Source organism: Halichoerus grypus, chromosome 3 (genome assembly GCF_964656455.1).
Source record: "Halichoerus grypus chromosome 3, mHalGry1.hap1.1, whole genome shotgun sequence".
In the NCBI taxonomy this organism is placed as follows: Eukaryota; Metazoa; Chordata; class Mammalia; order Carnivora; family Phocidae; genus Halichoerus; species Halichoerus grypus.
Window position 1 is genome coordinate 172,788,249 of NC_135714.1, and position 14,237 is coordinate 172,802,485.

The 14,237-nt window shown below is 34.9% G+C and overlaps 1 protein-coding gene across 1 annotated transcript in view; it reads right to left on the minus strand.

Moving 5' to 3' along the window:
* LOC118552477 (disintegrin and metalloproteinase domain-containing protein 5-like) overlaps window positions 1–14,237 on the minus strand; it is a 163,394-nt gene that overhangs the window by 100,407 nt on the left and 48,750 nt on the right. The gene's annotated exons all lie outside the window — the stretch shown is intronic.

Sequence of the window (14,237 nt, forward strand, 5' to 3'; positions counted from 1 at the left end):
ACCTGTTGTTTGACACTGAAGAAATACAAATTAGGCAGTATGGAAGAAATGGATACATTCCTAGAAATATATAAACTACCAAAACTGAAACAGGAAGAAATTGAAAACCTGAACAGACCCATAACGAGCAAAGAAATAGAATCAGTAATCAAAGGATAAAATGAAATAATGAGAAAATATACTGAGCTGATTTGGTCACTGTTTGCAACATATTTACTGAGCATTCTCCTAGGCAACACGTATGTAGTAAAAAGTAGACCAAGTGCCTGTTAGGAGCAAAAAACCATGAACATCAGGAAAAAAATATATGAAACAAGTGGAATGGTAAAATGATGGGAAAAACCAACATAATATAGAAGGGAATAAAAGTTACTACTTTGGAAGAGAAGATCTTTATTAAAGAAAAAAACTATAGTTAACATCATACTTATCATGAAAAACTGAATGCTTTTCCCTTAAGATTGAGAACAAGGTAAAGAACACTCTCACCACAGTTGGACTGAAATATTTCAAATTCAGTTAGCAAGAAAAAGGAATTACATACAAATAGATGAAAAGGAAAAAATAAAATTGTTCTTCATGGATGACAAAATTTTGTTTATAGAAATTCTTAAGGAATCAACAAATCAAATCTGAAAATTCTAATGAGTTTAGCACGTTTGTACCACAAAAAGTCAATATACAAAAATGTTGGACATTGCTGCTATAAACATACTTTCATGAACTATGAATTGTGCTTTCATGTATTTTTTAACCAATCCATTTTTTAATTTTTAAATCCTTTTTTTTCTAAGAGAAAGAAAGCAGGGGAGGGGCAGAGGGAGGAGAGAGAGAGTCATTTTTTAATATGATTTTTTAAATTTAAATTCAAGTTACTTAACATGTAGTGTGTTGTTTCAGGGTTAGAATTTAGTAATTCATCAGTTGCATATAACACCCAGTGCATATAACATCAAGTGCCCTCCTTAATGTCCATCACCCAGTTACCCCATCCTCCCACCCAACGCCCCTCCAGCAACCTTCAGTTTGTTCTCTACAGATACGAGTCTCTTATGGTTTGCCCCTCTCTTTTTTATGTTATTTTATTTTTCCTTTCCTTCCCCTGTTCATCTGTTTTGTTTCTTAAATTCCACATCTGAGTGAAATCATATGATATTTGTCTTTCTCTGACTGACATATTTTGCTTAGCCTAATACCCTCTAGTTCCATCCATGTCTTCACAAATGGCAAGATTTCATTCTTTTTGATGGCTAAGTAATATTCCACCATATATATACAACAACTTCTTTATCCATTCATCTATTGATGGACATCTAGGCTCTTTCCATATTTTGGCTATTGTGGACATTGCTGCTATAAACATCGGGGTCCATGTGCCCCTTCAAATCACTATTTTTATATCCTTTTGATAAATACCTAGTAGTGCAATTGCTGGGTAGTAGGGTAGTTCTATTTTTAGGGTTTTGAGAAACCTTCATACTGCCTTCCAGAGTGGCTGCACCAGTTTGCATTCCCACCAACAGTGTAAGAGGGTTCCCCTTTCCCTTATCCTTACCAACATTTGTTGTTTCCTCAGTTGTTAATTTTAGCCATTCTGACAGGTTTGAAGCGGTATCTTGTTGTGGTTTTGATTTGTATTTCCCTGATGTCGAGTCATGTTGAGCACTTCTTCACGTGTCTGTTGGCCATTTCTATGTCTTCTTTGGAGAAATGCCTGTTCATATCTTCTGCCCATTTCTTGACTGGATTTTTTGTTCTTGGGGTGTTGTTTGATAAGTTCCTTATAGACTTTGGATACTAGCCCTTTATCTTTTTTTTTTTTTTAATTTAAATTTTTTTATTGTTATGTTAATCCCCATACATTACATCATTAGTTTTAGATATAGTGTTCCATGATTCATTGTTTGTGCATAACACCCAGTGCTCCATGCAGAACGTGCCCTCCTCAATACCCATCACCAGGCTAACCCATCCTCCCAACCCCCTCCCCTCTAGAACCCTCAGTTTGTTTTTCAGAGTCCATTGTCTCTCATGGTTCTTCTCCCCCTCCGATTTCCCCCCCTTCATTCTTCCCCTCCTGCTACATTCTTCTTCTTCTTTTTTTCTTTCTTAACATATATTGCATTATTTGTTTCAGAGGTACAGATCTGAGGTGGGAGGGATGGGGTGACTGGGTGATGGACACTGGGGAGGGTATGTGTTCTGGTAAGCGCTGTGAATAGCCCTTTATCTTATAAGACATTTGCAAATATCTTCTTCCATTTGGTAGGTTGCCTTTTAGTTTTGTCAACTGTTTCCTTTGACGTGCAAAAGCTTTTTATCTTGATGAAGTCCCAATAGTTCAATCTTGCTTTTGTTTCCCTTGCCTTTGGAGACGTGTCTATCAAAAAGTTGCTGCAGCCAAGGTCAAAGAGGTTGCTGCCTGTGTTCTCCTCTAGGATCTTGATGGATTCCTGTCTCACATTTAGGTTTTTCATCCATTTTGAGTCTATTTTTGTGTATTGTGTAAGAAAATGGTCCAGTTTCACTTCTGCATGTGGCTATCCAATTTTCCCAACACCATTTGTTGAAGAGACTGTCTTCTTTCCATTGGATATTTTTTCCTGCTTTGTCGAAGCCTAGTTGCCCATAGAGTTGAGGGTCTATTTCTGGGTTCTCTATTCTCTTCCATTGACCTATGTGTCTATTTTGTGCCAGTATCATACTTCTGCATTTGGCTGTCCAATTTTCCAAGCACCATTTATTGAAGAGACTGTCTTTTTTCCATTGGATATTTTTTTCCTGCTTTGTTGAAGATTAGTTGACCATAGAGTTGAGGGTCCATTTCTGGGCTCTCTATTCTGTTCTATTGATCTATGTGTCTGTTTTTCTGCCAGTACCATACTGTCTTGATGATTACAGCTTTGTAATACAGCTTGAAGTCTGGAATTGTCATGCCTCCAGCTGTGCATTTCTTTTTCAACATTACTTTGGCTGTTCAGGGTCTTTTCTGGTTGTATACAAATTTTAGGATTGTTTGTTCCAGCTCTGTGAAAAATGCTGGTTTTATTTTGATAGGGATTGCATTGAATGTGTAGATTGTTTTGGGTAGTATAGACATTTTAACAATATTTGTTCTTGCAATCCATGAGCATGGAATCTTTTTCCATTTTTTTGTGTCTTCCTCAATTTCTTTCATAAGCGTTTTATAGTTTTCAGAGTACAGATCCTTTACCTCTTTGGTTTGGTTTATTCCTAGGTATCTTATAGTTTTCAGTGCAATTGTAAATGGGATCAATTCCTTGATTTCTCATTCTTCTGACTCATTCTTAATGTATTGAAATGCAAGTAATTTCTGTGCATTGATTTTATATCCTGCCACTTTGCTGAATTCCTGTATGAGTTCTAGCAATTTTTGGATGGAGTCTTTTGGGTTTTACAAGTTTCACTATGATATGTCATGGGTATTGACCTGTTTTTGTTGATTTTGTGAGGAGTTCTCTGTGCCTCTTAGACTTGAATGCCTGTTTCCTTCCCCAGATTAGGGAAGTTCTCAGCTATAATTTGTTCAAATAAACCTTCTGTCCCTTTTCTTCTTTTGGTACTCCTATGATATGGATATCATTTCACTTTATGGAATTGCTGAGTTCCCTAAGTCTGCCTTCATGATCTAATAGTTTTCTCTCCCTCTTCTTTTCAGCTTCATTATTTTGCATAATTTTATCTTCTACATCACTGATTCACTCTTCTGTTTCATACATCCTTGTGTTTATGGCCTCCACTTGGGTTTGCATCTTGGTTTATAGCATTTTTAATTTTGGCCTGTCTAGATTTTAGTTATTTTATCTCTATAGTAAGGGATTCTCTAGTGTCTTCTATGCTTTTTTCAAGCTCAGCTAGTATCCTTATAATTGTTGTTTTAAATTCTAGTTCAAACATCTTATATCTATATTGATTAAATCCCTGGCCATGAGTTCTATCTCATGTTCTTTCTTTTGGGGTGAATTCCTCCATCTCATCATTTTGTCCAGAAAAAAAAAAAAGAAAAGAAAAAAGAATAAACAAATAACAACAACAAAGTAAAACAAAGAAAAACGGGGGGAAAAAAACAAGAAACCCAAAAAATACTAAATACTGGGTGTGTTTTGGTCTGCTTGTTAAACAATCTATGTCCCAAAATAAAAAAAATAAAATAAAATAAAATAAAAATAAACAAAAAAATTATATATATATATATACACACACACATATATGTAAAAATAAAAATTAAAAAATAAAAGATTTTAAAAGGAATTGTAAAATATAATAAATGAAAATAATAATAATAATAATAAAAGAATAAAAGTAAAAAGGAAGCTACATCCTATTTCCCCTAGAGCTAAAGCTTTCAGCACTCTGTGATTAGTAATCTTGGTGCCAGCTAGTTATTTGTGCTGGTCTTCTGGGGGAGAGGCCTGCTGTGCTGATTCTCAGGCTGACTTGTTTCTGTGGGAATGTGTCCCTAGGGCACAAGGGGGCTGCAGGGGTAGGTGTGTGTCGTCATGGCCTTCACTAGGTGGTGCTGTTTTGTTCCCTGAAGGCTTTCAGCACTGATGGTCAGGATGAAAATTGCTGTGCCCTGCTCTCTAGGCTCTGAGCTGAACGTTCGCACCCCCTACTCTTCAGTGAATCCTCACAGAAGAGCAATAAGTCACCCTACTTGTGTCCTCTGTTTCCATCTGAACTCTGTTCACCCTGCCCATGTCTGAGCTGTTTTATCTTAGGCATGCAACTGAGTTTCAAAACTCCAAATTTCAGGGACTCCTGTGGTGTGGACCTGCACTGTTTCTCTTGGGGAGGGTCTCACCATGCTTGCCGGCCATCCAGGAAAGCGGTTACACGACCATAAGGAAGTTCAGTTTATAGCAGAAAGCCAGCACGAAGACCAACTGCTCTCCTCTGGCTTCCTGGGTCCCATGCCTGGAAACAGCACATCACCTTGGCACCACCCATTCTTCCTGTGACCCAGGGGTTCCTCAGACCACACTGTCATTCCTGGGATTCCACCCATCTTCACAACCTGAGTACCTTTAAGCCAGGTACATTCCAGATAGTAGCAAACTTCCAAAGGTTCAGATTTTGTGCTCTGCATCTTCCAATACCTTGCAATAGCAGCCATAATTGGGCTCCTTCCCCACTGCTGGATCCACAGCTATATCTACCCCCAAGTGAACTTACACACCTCCTACCTTCCAAAAGGTGGTCACTTTTCTACTTATAGACTTACAGATTGTTTTCTCTCAGAACTCTGATTGATTTCTTGGGTGTTCAGAATGATTTGATAACTATCTAGCTGTGTTTGAGGGACAGGACAATCTCAGGGTCCCTCTACTCCTCTGCCATCTTAACTCCTCCCCCCCCCACACACCCTAACACCTTCCCCCAGAGAGAGAGAACCTTAAGCAGGCTCCACACCCAATGTGGAATAGGACCAGGGTCAATCTCACGATCCTGAGATCATGACCTGAGCCCAAATCAAGAGTCAGATGCTTAACCAACTGAGCCACCCAGGTGCCCCTTAATTTTTAAATTCTTGACATTACAGAACTAAACTGAAATTTATTAACACTCCACTCTTACACTTCTTATCAACATACAAAATTCATGAGCCAAAACTCAAAACAAATCTAAAACAAGAAAAAGCTTATAAAACTAAATATGGATCCCAGCATCAACAGCTTGAACAGAGAATGTGATTTTTAAATTCTTGGCAGATGATAAAGTTGTGTAGAAACTAAATACTTACAAATTATTTAAAGCCTGAAACCCCTGGCCAGAAATTACACAGTTGGATCACAGCAAAACAGCAGAAAGGTTGTAAGTGAACCTATACTGTTCTAGCTGTACCTCATATCCTTCTAAGAGGAAACCCCAGTATTGATTAGGTATTAGGCCAGACTAATACTGACAGGGGACCCAGTAATAGTAACCTGCCTACCAGAAAAGACTTCCACTGGATTGGCAGTACATAAAATGAACTAGCAATGAAAAATCTGAAAATGAAATTAAGAAAACAATGCTATTCATAATAGTAAAAAAATATATATTTAAGGATAAATCTAACAAAACAAGTACAAGAAATGTAAACTGTAAAAAACAATACATTGCTGAGAAAAATTAAAGAAAACCCAAATTAATAAAGACATATAAAAAATTGATAAATTATACTTCATCAAAATTAAAACATTTTCTTAAAAAAGGCACTATAAGGAAGAAATATTTGAAAATCATATATCTGGTAAAGAACTCATAGCCAGAATATATAAACAATTCTTAAAACTCAGTAAAACTGTGAAAATCTTTTTTCATTTTTTAAAATGGACAAAATTTTTTAATAGGATCTTCTTCAAAGAATATATACAAAGCTATTAAGCATGAAAATACATTCAACACCATTCAATATCATTAGCTTAGAGGGAAATGCAGATTAAAACCAATATAAAGTTACACTACATACCAACTAAAATGATCCAGATTGAACATACTGAGCATACCAAGTCTTGGTGTGGATAAACAGGACTGACCACATAATTTGGGGGAACCCAAGCAAAATGGAAATGTAGGGCCCCCTATTTATAAAGCAGGGAAATTGTATTACTAATGGCACTAAAATAAGATGTTTTTTCCTTTCTTCAGCAGTCTCTTTCTCAATGGGTCATGGTGTTATTTATTTACAATTTAATGTCTTTCTAAATAAAAAAATTATTAATTATTAATATGTATTATACTATTCATTCTTATATTGTACAATGCCAGTTTTAAATGCAAATATCAAAGCCTTTAGCTTTATGCAAAGTCACTGAAATTACACAGTTCATATGGTTTTTCCCCTAGAGGGTGCTTTCAAAATGGCAAGGGAAGAAAAATAGAAGCCAGACTCCAGAATGTAAGAATGAGGAAGAGAGTTCCACCAGGCATGGAGAGACCTGGGAGAGGGTTGGGCCTATTTTGGTGCATGTTCCATTGTACTTGAAAAGAATGTATTCTGTAGTTGTTGGGTATAGAGTTCTATAATTGTTAATTACTTCTGTTTGGTTAATAGAAGTATAAAAGTTCCTAACCAAAAAAAAAAACAAAACAAAACAAAATTTTTTAAAGGAATATGTACAATAAAGAAAATTATCTTACACTGCTTTAGGTGACATTGTGCAAACATCTCCTGAACAATGGCAAGTGTCAGGATCATCATAACTCAATCCCAGATTAAAGCCAAGCAACTGCACGATACTGACAGTGTATGACTCCAAGGATAAACCCTCTGGATACTAAATATAAGGAAAAAGAAAAGAATTAGCTAAGAATCCTATAGTATACTATGATAAATTTACTATAATAAAAAATTAGTGTATACTATGCTAAATAATATTATTAGTACATAAAATTCATTTTTAAAATCAATGCATCCAAGATGCCTATGTAAATGCAACTGTAGTAGAATTATATGAGCATAGGGATCATAGACTTATTAAACATGGATGAGTGAACACAATAGTTTAATTTCAAAATACTAATACTTAATGACAATACCAGCTACCTAAGCTAATCTAATAGAGTCTCAAACATCATATTGTATTGCTTCTTTGAGTTATTTTAAACAAAATGACTTTAATCTTTTATTTTAATAGTCAGTTTTACATTCTATTTGTAGTAGGCAGCCTAACATGGGTCCCAATGATATCTGCCTCCTGGCATCCATGTTCTTGTGTATTCCTACTCCGTTGTGTATAGGATGAACTTATTGACTTGCTTCTAATTAACTAAATGTAGCAAAACAGATGGCCATCATTTCTAAGATAGATTATAAAAAGACTGACTTCTTGGTTTCCTGTGGGATGTGGTAGAAGAAAAAAAATAAAAGAAAAAATAAAAGACTGACTTCTTGGATTCTATGTCTTACTCAATCTCTCTAGGTGAAGCCAGCTATGATGTCATGAAGTAAGCCTGAAGAGAGGTCCACATGCACGAGTTTGGAAACAGATTTTATGAGGTCTGCCACAGCCAAATTACTAAGTCTGGAAGCAAAATCTCTCCATGTTGAACCCTGAGATAACGACAGCCTTACTTGACACCTTGACTTCACCCACTTAGATTCTTGACCTACAGAACTGTATTGTTTTCATCTGCTAAGTTTTGGTATACTTTGTTACATAGCAACAGAAAATTAATAACCCTCAGTAGGTATTACTGTTCTCCTTTGGATCATTTCCAATTTCTACACAAATGTTTACAGAATCTTCATTCATAATTCCCAAAACTCGCAAGCAACCACGATGTCCTTCAATAGGTGAACAGATAAATAAACTGTGGCATATTTCAGACAATGGAATATTATTCAGCACTAAAAAGAAATGAGCTATGAAGTCATGAAAAGAAATGGAGAAAGCTTGAGTGCATATTACTAAGTGAAAAGGGCAAAGCTACATACTGTTATGATTCCAACTACATGAGATTCCAGAAAAAACAAAATTGTGGAGACAGTAAAAAGGTCTGTAGTTGCAGGCAGGGAGGGGAGAAATTAATAGGCAGAACACAGAGGATTTTTAGGGCATTGAAAACACTTCATATAATACTACCATGATGATAGATGCCTATCATCTTTTGTCCAAACTCATGTACAACACCAAGATTGAGCCCTAAGGTAAACAATGGACTTTGGGTGATTTTGATGGGTCAATGTAGGTTCATTCTTAGTAAAACATATACCATTCTGGTGAGGGATGTGGATAATGGGGGAGGCTGTGCATGTGTGGGGGCAGGTAGTATCTGGGTAATCTGTGTACCTTCCCCTCAGTTTTGTGGTGAACCTAAAACTCTTTTTAAAAAATAAGTCTTAAAAAAAGTGATAGGTTCCTGATGACCCAGGCTACAGCACTGTAAGCAGGTGGCAAGTAAAGAACAGTTCAGAGATGGTATCCATGATCCATGATGTGTCTTGCCTTCATGTATACAAAGACTCATTATATATGAGGTACTTTAATTTAGTTATGCTACTAAATCCTACAAGGATTCCTTATACTTCTACCTATGTTTCTCCCTTTTACTCTCATAATAAAATATTTTCTATGCTCTTTAGCACAACTTATGCCCTACTCTGTAAAAGTCTCCTCTTTTATTACCCCTAAAATTTGGTAATATGAATCAAATTGTATTAATGGGCTAATTGTATTAACAATGCCTTTGATTTTCTGTATTGTGAGGCTTTGATATCTGGGGCCTTTCCAATGCTAGACTGCCCCTCTCAGAGTTACCCAATTAAGATAGTAAACAACTTACCCACAAGTGTGCCTTTCAAATGCAAACCAGTCAACCTAGGGCCCATAAGCCATACCACCCCTTTGTCAGGCTCACATACTCTAAGCCACTCTCCACCTGCCAAAATCACATCAGAGACAGGTACCAGAAAACTAGGTACAGCCTCTATGCAAGAAAGCCTGCTGAAATTATTCAAACTAGCCAATCCTAAGACTGCTTACTTTGCCTTACCCATTCCTCCCTAAAGAAACAACAGAGGCTCTTGTCCACATTTCCCCCATGTTCCCTACACTGCCTGAACAACCCTCGTATGGCCCCTCATATGGCCCCTGCATGGCATGTCTTCTGTTTCTAGGGAACTGTATGTTAAACTTCTTCCTGCATGACAGTTATTACCATGTCTGTATGTCTTCCAATACCCGATGAAAATAAACTAGATTAGTTCTACTTTAGTTCAGTTAGTTTAGTCTAGTTAATTCAAACTAGACTACAACCAAATTAGTTGTAAATGTATACTATGAACTCTAGGACAACTGCTTAAGGAGCTCTTTTAAAAATATAATTGATGTGCTAAGAGAGGAGAGGAAATGGAATCCTATGAGATATACAATTAAAACCACAGAAGGCAAAAAAAAAAAAAGTGGGGAAGATTTAAAAAAGAAACAAGAAACTAGGGACAATGAATAGAAAATAGACAAAATTCAACATCCATTTATGATTAAAATCTCCAACAAAGTGGGTACAGAGGAAACATACCTTAACATAATAAAGGCCATATTTGACAAGCCCACAGTTATCATACTCAAAGGTGAAAGACTGAAAGCTTTTCTTCTAAGAGCACAAACAAGACAAGGATCCCATTCCTACTACTTTTATTTAACATAGTATTGGAAATAAGCAAATAATGAACCTGGACCTGTATCTCACAGCACTTATAAATTAACTCAAAATGAACTAAATACTTAAATGTAAGAAGTGAAATCATAAAACTTAGAAGAAAACATAGTGAAAAAAATCTCCTTGACAGTGGTCTTAGTAATGATTTTATGGATATGACACCAAAACCACAAACAACAAAAGCTTCATTAATATAAAAGGTTCTGTACAACAAAAGAATCAATCAATAAAATGAAAAGGCAACTTAGAGATTAGGGAAAAATATTTTCAAACTATAGAACTAATAAGGGGTTAATATCCAAAATACATTAGAAGCTCATACAACTCACTACCAAAACCCAAGTAAGAATTCTTAATATATTAGGAACTCACAACTGATTAAGAAATGATCAAAGGGGAGTGCCTGGGAGGCTCAGTCAGTTGGGCATCGAACTCTTGATTTCAGCTCAGGTCATGATCTCAGGGTTGTGAGATCAAGCTCCATGTTGGGCTCTGTGCTCAGTGTGGAGTCTGCTTGGTCCTCTCCCTCTGTTCCTCCCCACCCCTCTCTCTCTCTTTCAAATAAATAAATAAATAAAACCTTAAAAAAAGAGAGAAATGGTCAAAGGACCTGAATAGAGATTTCTCCAAAGAGGATATCCAAATGGACAACAGGTATATGGAGAGATACACGCTCAGCATCACTAATCATCAGGGAATTACAAGTCAAAACCACAAGTGATATTACCTCACACCTATTAGAATGACTATTATCAAAGAGACAAGAGATAATAAATGCTGGTGGAGAAAATGGAACCCTTGTACACTGCTGATAAGTATGTAAATTGGTACCACCACTATGGAAAACAGTATGGAGATTCCTAAAAAAATTAAAAATAGAGCTATCATATGAATCATCAATTCCACTTCTGGGTATATATATCTGGAAAAAATAAAACCTCTGTCTCAGGAGACATTTGTACCCCATGTTCATTGCAGCCCTACTCACAATAGCCAAGATATGATAATAACCTAAGTGTCCACTGACAGATGAATGGATAAAGAAATTGTGTATATATATATATATATATATATATATACACACACATATATATATATATATTTATGACTGAATAATATATATTATTCAGTCATAAAAAAGAAGGAAATCCTCTCATTTGTGACAACATGGGTGAATCTTGAGGGCATTACACTAAGTCAAATAAGTCAGACAGAAAAGGACAAATACTATATGATCTCACTTATATGTGGAGTCTAACACAACCAAACTCTGAGAAACAGAGAACAGATTGTTGGTTGCTAGGGGTGGGAATGAATGAAAATGGTTAAAGAGTATAAGCTGCTAGTTTCTGAGGATGCAATGTACAGCATAATAACTATAGTTAACAATACTGTATTGTATATTTGAAAGTTGCTAAGAGAGTGATCTTAAAGGTTCTTATCACTCACACAAACACACACAAATGGCAACTGTGTGAGATGATGGATGTGTTCACTAACCTAACTGTGAAAACACTTCACAACATACACATATATCAAATCATTATGCTGTACATCTTAAACAATGTTATATGTCAATTATATCTCATTAAAGCTCGAAAAATAATAGATCTCATATATAAATTCATCACGGTTTGTGTACAAAAATATAAAAAAAGAGACTACATATGTATACACTAGCAGTGAAAAACTGGAAGATGAATTTAAACAATCAATACCAGTTACCACAGCATCAAGACATAAAAAATAGCTATGAATAAATTTAGCAGAAGATGTGAAAGCTCTACAAAGAATTTTTTAAAGACATCAGTAAATGGAGAGATAAACCATGTTAGTGGACACTGGAAGATCCAATGTTGTTATAACAAATTTCCCCTAATTCATTCATAAATTACACACCATCACTATCAAAATCTAAGTAAGCCTCTGTGTCTGTATGTGTGTGTCTGTGTGTAAACAGGAAAGTTGATTTTAAAATCTATATGAGAATGTAAAGTTTATACAGACAACATAGTATTGACAAAGAACAAAGTTGGAGGACTTTAACTATCTTGATTTCAAGACATTTAATAAAGCCGCCATATTCAAGGAAGTAATTCTTAACTTTAATTTTTTTCAATTCTTCACTTTAAAAAAAAAACTTTTAGAATATTATGATTGGTAGCTACCTTTCTGAAATCTAATCTTCAAACTGTTGCTGGTATAAACAAAAATAATTTATTTTTACATTTATATTTTAATTTTATACTGATATTTTTACAGTATTCTTGCTTAACTCATATATTTATCTTTTACATTTACAAATTTCTATTATAAAAATTGCAATCAAAATTAGTCTTAAGGATGGCATCAGGAAAACACTTATACTAACCACTTATATTCAATAATTCTTATCACCTGCTTTATTTGCTTTAAACACACACACACACACACATACACACACAGGGCGTGATCTAAAAATAAGTCCTTGGCAATGAAACATTGTTTTCTAGAATTAACAGTGATGAAGACCTGGACAATTTCTGATGGACACTCCTCAAGCTTTGGCTGAGGGAAGACCAAAAGCAGGGACTGATAATAAAGACAAATCCCTATGAAATGTCTGATTGTTCTCTCACCATGGTAACAACCCCCAGACTGGTTTTGGATTTATCTAATTAATCAATATGTAGTTTATAGGAATGATAAAAAGTACATAACAGAACTGATTTTAAATATCTAATCTGTCAATAACAATTTGCTTCATTGTACATGCTACTAAAACACAACTAACTGTACTCCTGACTCAGCATGAAAGTGCAGACTTCTTTTTCTGAAGTACTCTCAGTTAGTTCCTTTCCCTACTTTTTATACAAATTGTTGCAAAAGGAATATAACTGTAGTAGGAGCTCATTCTCACTTTTGCCAGAAAACAGTAATTATGAATATTTAATGGCTATTTCTTCCTCCAACAGTCTGCTCATCCAAAACATAAAATAAAGAATTGAATGCAATAATAAAATAATTACCTTAAAATAGAAAAAATAACAGTCACATAATAAAAAAGGACATGAATTTACACCAATTATTAATGTTGGGAGAAAAGCTGATATGTTTAATAATTAACATTAAAATTACACTAGTTGTGTAATAAATATCGATGCAAGCATGTCACTGTTCAAAACAATTAAATTTTTACTTGGGTCAAATATGTTTTTTAAGAACAATATGGCATTATAATCAGTTCAATTTACAGATTTTTCTCTTTTAAGATTATTTATTTGAGAGAGAGAGGAGGGGAGGGGCAGATGGAGATGGAGAGACAGAATATCAAGCAGACTCCCCTCTGAGCACGGAGCCCAAGGCGGGGCTCAATTTCACAACCCTGAGATCATGACCTGAGCCAAAATCAAGAGTTGGACCCTTAACGGACTGAGCCATCCAGGAGCCCCTAAATGTTCTATTCTTAAAAGCAATTACATACAGTTTAATATTTATGCTCCAAATTAGTAATATGAAAAACTATTAAAGGATGAGTAGACTAAGTAATATATTTATTCATGCTGTACAATATTTAGGAAATTTTAAAACATGAAAATAATGAGGAACTGGAAAATAATTACATACCAGAACGACTCCTACAGCCAAATTTTTATTACATATTTTTTCAGGAAATGTGGCTCCTAAAAAACTAGGATATTTCTTGAAGCTAAAAAATAATAATTTTCCTCAGAATTGCATATAAGAGTGATATAATTAATGACAATCATTTTCATAGCAACGAACATTATTAAACAATTACTGTGTCCTAAGCCTTTTGCTACTCTGAATTAAACTATTTAAATACATTTTTCTCAAACCACCAATGTTAAGAGTATTTCAATATTTTGTAAGTTTTAAATTTAATAAACATCTGGAAGTATAATAAAGATAAGGTTTAATAATTTATGCAAAAGGCTATTGCACTAATGTTTATAGTTTTTATTCTGGTTCCCTGTACATTTATAGCCCTAAAAATTAAATTTTCTGTGATCCCTTTATTCACTTGTTCATTAAAGATGAATCGATTTTTCTGTGCATTAGATTCTAGA